Source organism: Mus musculus, chromosome 16, assembly GCF_000001635.26.
Source record: "Mus musculus strain C57BL/6J chromosome 16, GRCm38.p6 C57BL/6J".
NCBI lineage: Eukaryota > Metazoa > Chordata > Mammalia > Rodentia > Muridae > Mus > Mus musculus.
Window position 1 is genome coordinate 84,643,644 of NC_000082.6, and position 7,183 is coordinate 84,650,826.

General features: G+C 39.1%; 1 pseudogene; it reads left to right on the forward strand.

Annotated features, from left to right (window-relative positions):
- Gm2349 (predicted gene 2349) lies at positions 4,182 to 4,549 on the forward strand (annotated as a pseudogene).
- Positions 4,550 to 7,183: the final 2,634 nt, after the last annotated feature.

Here is a 7,183-nt window from a genome sequence, read left to right on the forward strand (position 1 = left end):
TTCTAATAAAGAAAATCAACCTCCCCATCATAATCCACAGAAATCGATTTCATATATTCAAAAGATATTTTAACTTACAGGTTGTGTAAATTTTCCTGGCAGGTGAGAACAAACATCCATTTACCCTAGATAGGGTACTGATTACAAACCAAAGAACCACTCCACCTTATTCTAGTTTAGTGACTCATAATCTTATCAAGATTACTTACAGGAGTGGGGGAGGGATTGCTTACAGGAACATCAAAGACTCAAAGAAAATTCCATCACCGAAAGCTCACCCCACTGTGGGCAACAGTTCATAAAAGCTAAATCTTTGGAGCGCTTTGTATGACTTACTGGCAGTTCACTGGCACTAAAGTCTTCCCTCTCCCAACTTGGAGAGACAGTGAGTTTTATAAATTTCAGGAACTTCCTGAGATTTGTGAGTTATTCCCTGCCTTAGCCTTGCCAGTTTTGTTTCCTGAGTCTTGATGTGCTTCTATAGTAATAGAGGTTTCAATTCAGAGGACATTGATATACAACATTCCACAATTACCTCTATTTTGGGGGAGTTGGGGGGGTAGGTGACTCTGTTCTTCACTTTGTTTTAAATTTTAAAATAAAGCTAAATACATTGCGTGTGTATATTTCACACTATTTAATACAAATTCTCTTACTTTTCAAAGTAGTCTATGAATCTTTCCCTATATATGCTTGGCCATCATTACACATTTTATCAAATTGTAAAGCTGAATCATTTTACATGTATATTGTGAGTTTACATGTGAGTGTGAGGGATTTCCCCCACCTTTGAGTCTAAAAACAACACCCAGAAAGATTAGAAAAATGTTATTATATTTTCATTTATGAGAGAGAAAGAGAGAAAGAGAGAGAGAGAGAGAGAGAGAGAGAGAGAGAGAGAGAGAGAGAGAGAGAGAGAGAGAGACTGTATTAAGAAGTATAGGGATCTATTTATTTTCTGTATGAGTGCTCTATCTGCATGTACATTTGCATGCCAGAAGAGGGCAGTAAATCCCATTACAGATGGTTGTGAGGCACCATGTGGTTGTTGGGAGTTGAACTCAGGACCTCTGGAAGAGCAGCCAATGCTCTTAACCTCTGAGCTGTAGCAGAGGATGGCCTAGTCGGTCATCAATGGGAGGAGAGGCCCTTGGTCCTGTGAAGGCTCTATGCTCCAGTATAGGGGAATGCCAGGGACAGGAAGCAGGAGTGGGTGGATTGGTGAGCAAGGGGAGGTGGAAGGGAATAGGGGGTTTTCAGAGGGGAAACCAGGAACGGGGATAACACTTGAAATGTAAATAAAGAAAATATCTAGTTTTTTATATATATATATGAAGTATAGGGATCTGGGAGGATAGCTTAATAGGTAAAATTGTTTGCTGTCCAAGCATAAAGACCTGAGTTCAAATACACAGAGCCCATATAAAACTTGGATCCATAAGAAATGCTTATAATTACAATGCTCCTGTGGGAAGATTAGAAACAGAAATGGGAGAATTCCCAAAACCTCATGGGCTGGACAGTCTGGTGTACGTTGCTGGGCAGGGGGCAAAAAGGGAACCTTATCCCCTTTCTCAAACACAGTAGAGGGTAAAGAACAAACACCCAAGGTTATCCTCTGACCATACATATGGGCACCTTGGCCATGTTCATGCCTGCATTCATACATGCATAAATACACATATACATGCATACATACACACATACATACGCAGAGGAGGGGGATAAAGAGAGGAGAGATTTTTCTCCTATTTCATATGGGAAGCAAGCTTTTTCCTTTGGAGCAACAACACCAGAATAACAAGACCATAGCCTCAGAAAACAGTTGTAAAGGTTTAGCCTTATTTTCTCATGCTTATTTTTTTATTGACTTAAACCAACTCCCATCCAGTTCTCTTGTCTTTAATATTTTACATTTTCCTTCAAATAATCACTATCTTTTGATATTTCCAAAATATCCATTTACTTTCATTGATATTATTGCAAAGGTCACTTCAGTATATTATTTCAGACACTGTAATTTAAGGAGAAAGATAATGGATGCTCAAAAAGTTTTTTGTTTGTTTTTTTTTTTTCAAGATGTACAGCCTTCCTCAGAAGCCACTTCTCTGAATAGAAACACTTAGTTTTCAACATCACTTAAATGCATGTTATTATGGCTTGGAAATATTATGTGATTGGCATGTGCAACTTTTAAATGCTGCTGATTAGAAAAATATTCCTTTAAAGCACAAAAATTACACCAATTGTCTGAAGTATAATTTGTGTGGCTATGTTATCTGTTGTCTTCAGGGTAAAAAAATAAAAAAATAAAAAAAACACAATGTTTGCTCCATGTTTTTAATTTACTCTGTTTGATTGGTTTCAAATGAGGAGTCTCCATGCAAACTACAACTAAAGTTTAAAACCATTTAAGCAGAAATTGTTGAATTCAGTGAGGCGAGTTTATTTAACAATCCAAAAAAAAAAACCCTCCTCCTGTCAGTTGGCCGTGTCAACTCATAAATACGCTTTTGATGTAGTCCTCATAGCAGTTGGATTTTGAATAACAACATGGTCCAAGACATACCCTGAGACTCATAAAGCATTTCTGACACCTACGTCCAAAACAGCAGCCTTCAGAAGAAAAGGGAAGAGTGGGGGTTCTAAGAAAAGGGCAGGAATTCTTCCCAACGTTTAGTGGTCGAGCTGAGTTGCTAAATTCTACGTTGCAACAGTCTATGTACTTTGCATGAAAAAAAAATACATCGTTTTATTCACCATACAAAAAGTCCCTTTGAACACACTCTATTTGGGGGTAATTTTCTGACTCAAAGAGTTTGTCTTATTTCCCCAGGGATGCTTTAATCATTTCTCTCTTTTACCCACTGAAGACCTCAAAGAATCCAGTTATGTGTCACAAATGCACATATGCGCCAGATACATTCAGAGCATACCTTTCCTGCTAAAGAGGTAGGAGCAGAAGAATAGAGCTTTTGTAAGCAGAATGAGAGCTTCCCCGCGTATTTGAGGCCAGGTTCTTAAGACAAAGTTTCACAACAACTCCTTAATATTCATTAATGGATCAATGTCTTATGCCAAAGGATTAAGCCTCAGTAATTTTTTTCCCTTCATTTCACAGTTCAGCCAAGGGGCACTTTTTAGAGAAATAGCTGAAATCTAGAAAAACTTAGTGGAAAATATATATTTAAAATAAACCAAGTTCAGATCTCCATAGCTAGTCCAAGCCAGGAAATACCTAGATTAGACACAGTGGTATAAAGCAAGATGTATACATGATTTCTATGTATTCTTGAGTTAGAACTCTAGCTCACAATGTCCTATAGATCACCCAGGATAGGACAACAAACTTCTCCTACTGCATTTGTGTTTATTTTCATTTTTCAATACTGCCTTCTCTAACTCTCCATATTTCAAACAACTAAATTATTGCATCAGAAAAATTGTCAGTTACTTTACTAGTTTAAATGAAAATTTTTGTCAGTGTGCAGTCACAGTTTGGTTTCTGTTCCATAATAAAATGCCTGAGAGTAGGTAATGTATAATGAAAGGAAACTTACTTGGCTCACAGATGTTTAGTGCTTGAGATGAGCTCAGCCTCTATGCATTTCTATAAAATGAGCATGTTAGATTCCGGGTTTCTCTAAATACTAAATTCCTCTTAAATCTTTATTGGCCTTTCTGTCTTCTCAAAGGTGAAAGAAAAAAAAATCAGAGCCCTGATTCAAGATGGCAGACTAGGCCACCCGGCAGGTCTTGTCTGAGATACCGGTGCTGAAAACCAACGCTGGACGCCGAGATCAGGAGTTGTGGGTGCAGCGACTAAAGAAAGAATATCAGTCCCTTATCCGGTATGTGGAGAACAAGAATTCGGACTGTAGTACAACAAGGAAGGGACTCGGTGGTTTGGAAAATGCTAGTACATCCATGACTTCCTCAAATATGAGTTTGACATTGAGTTTGAAATTCCTATTACATATCCTACTACAGCTCCAGAAACTGCAGTCCATGAACTGGTTGGGAAGAGAGCAAAGACGTACTGGGGTAATCCCAGCACTCGGGAGGCAGAGGCAGGCGGATTTCTGAGTTCGAGGCCAGCCTGGTCTACAGAGTGAATTCCAGGACAGCAAGGGCTACACAGAGAAACCCTGTCTCGAAAAATAAACAAACAAAAACAAAACAAAACAAAAGACATGCAAGGGTGGCAAAATATGTCTGATCATTTCAAACCTTTGTGGGCCAGGAATGTGCCCAAGTTTGGACTAGCTCACCTCCTGGCCCCGGGGCTGGGTCTTTGGCTGGCAGTGATTCAGAAAGGTGTGATCCAGCACAAAGAAAAATGCAACCAATGAAGGATGAATCCTCTGAGGTGGGACAGAGGGTCTGTGGCTAGGCTCTATTCCTGTTTTCTCCTTTCTCATGATTCCTTCAAGGGTCACCTCTGGCTGTTACAAAGTAGCTGGAGGAACAAATAACAAAAACCCAACAAAAGGGCAATGTCACAAAGTTTCTACATTAAGCCTGAACAGAGAGGTGAAAGATTTGGGCCTTGAAAGAGGCAATTTGTATCCCTTCTCCAAGTAGAGCCCTAGAGGCATTTTGGAGGCATGGGGTGTAACTGACACCACATAGCCTTTTGGTTTCTGGAGACAGCCTGTGAACAAAAGCTGCTTCCCATGTTAAACACACACACACACACACATACACACACACACACACACACACACACACACACACACACACACACCAGAGTCAAAAGACTGTTTCCATACAGCTGCTCACAACAGCTCCAGTGTGGAGGCAGACTAGAGACTGTCACCTGCTGAGAGGGATAAGGAAATGCAGCATGCATGAATGGTGAGAGACTATTCATCCATACAGAAGAATGAAATCTTATCATCTGCCAAAGGAAGTGGACGAAATTAGGAGATATCAAGCTAGCTAGAATAAACCGGACACAGATAGACATGGATAAAATGTCCTTACCCATATGTGGACATGACAACAGTTAAAAAAAAAAAACAGACAAAAAATAAAACTCATAATGCCTATGAATCACAACATTGAACGGCATGGCGTGCAAGATAGCCCTAACAGTAGGATATGGCTTAAATACGTTGGTAATAACCAATAACTCTCTAGTTGGACCTAAGACCTACATGACAGAGGGAAACCTGAGACGGGAAACCTAGCTAACTACCTAGGGTTAGTTAACCCAGGAATCATGGAAGAGAATCTATAATTTCCACTTTACTAAACCAGCATAATTCTTAACTGTATCCTAAATATTTAACATACCCACATATAAAGGTAGTTCTCACCTCTCGGCATGGAAATGTGTGTGTGTGTGTGTGTGTGTGTGTGTGTGTGTAGCAACAGATGGAAGCCATTACACAAAACCACAACTAATCAAAATGCAGAGTGTGGAGCCCAGTTCCAACTGATAGATTTACAACACAAGTCCTGCACCAGGGCCTAGGGATCATTGCAGGAGAGACAGTGGTTAAGAGAGACAGAGACTTAAGAGACAGAGAAACCAGGAATTTGCCATGAGTTGTGTCTCTTAGGAATGTCAGATGCTACACATAAAGGCTCACCAACGTGGCTGCCTAAACATGAGTGGAGCACGGATGACACCAATTGGCATGCTAACTAACATGGATAGAGGGAGGCTCATGAGGCCTCAATCTTAAAGAAAGAACTACAGGGAACTAAGCAAAGCCTTCCCCAGGAAAAGTACACAACTTGGTTATTTAATGCCCAATGGTCAGCCATGAAAACTTGTGCATACAAGTAATATTATACAGACTAAGCGGGTTGTATTTATGTGTTTAGGAATAAATATAAACATAAAATAAAGGTAACAATGATTAATGAAAAATAGGCCATGATTATGAAGACGGGTATGAGACATAGAGGGGTTTGAAACAGAAGCAGAAAATGATGTAATTATAATCCAAACATATAAAACACACACACACAATTTTATGGCATTGTCTTCTTAAAGAAAAAAAATCTACTCTTCATATTTGGATTTTGACAAAATTAGGCCTGACTCTCATTTTCTTGTGTAAGGTGAGATGCCTTTCCCACACTCTTCTATGTTGATATTTATTTTTGTGAGCTCTTTATGGATAATATGCTAGTCAGCTTAGCAGATATGGTTACGTATTTGTTCTCGCTTTGAAAATGAATGTGGGCTGACACAATCCATTTAACAAGTCCAACCTGGAATATCTTCCCCAATAGTCATCACTTCAAATCTGTAATTTTTTCCAAAAACCACTAAGTCTAAAACCTCAAATTCTGGATTTCAGCAATTTTTCTATCTCCAGCTATTCTGGTATATATGTATATGTATGTGTATGTGTATGTGTATGTTTATATGTATATGTATATATGTGTGTATATGTGTGTATATGTGTATATATGTGTATATATGTGTATATATATATCCACTGTCTCTTCCAATACAAACTTCTGCTGGAAAAATCTGTTAGTAATCTATTCTTAGTTTAAAATCATCAGGAGCACACTGCTCTGTCTTCCCGTTGCGGAGTTCCTTGCTATCAGACTAGAATTATTTGCAACTGTAGTCATGGTCCTCTCACCAACCGCCTTTATCCAAAATGATTTAGCCAGTTCTCCACTCAGCTCTGTGCTCTACAGTGAGGTGAACGGATGAGTCTTCAGCCCTCCTGAACGTGGTCATGTCCCACTAGATAAGCATGGCATATGACCAGCTCACCTTGTGCTGCTATGGGCTCTCAGTGACCCTCACTTAAGAGCTGCTGTAAAGTTCTCATCCACAGAAATGTTAACAAACGCTTATCATCATCCCCTCTGTTATTTGTGCACTATAAAGTCCATCGTTTCCTTCTTTTTTTTTTTTTCCAAGATGCAGATTCGTACATTGGGGCATGATGCAGAGAGATGATGGATACCTTGGGTGAACTCTGACTTTCATTTCTTTCGCATATTTTTTTTCTCATGCTCAACATCAGTTTTTTAACACACAAAATTCTGGATCTTCTTTTCTTTTTAAGATTTCTTCAAACTAATCATTATGATGCATTGTCAATATGGAGGTTAATAAAAACAACTGAGGTTTGCTCAACAAAGACATGTGTGAGAAGTGGTTGTTTACTCTAGTGATGTTTGTATCACTATTACACAACTGGGA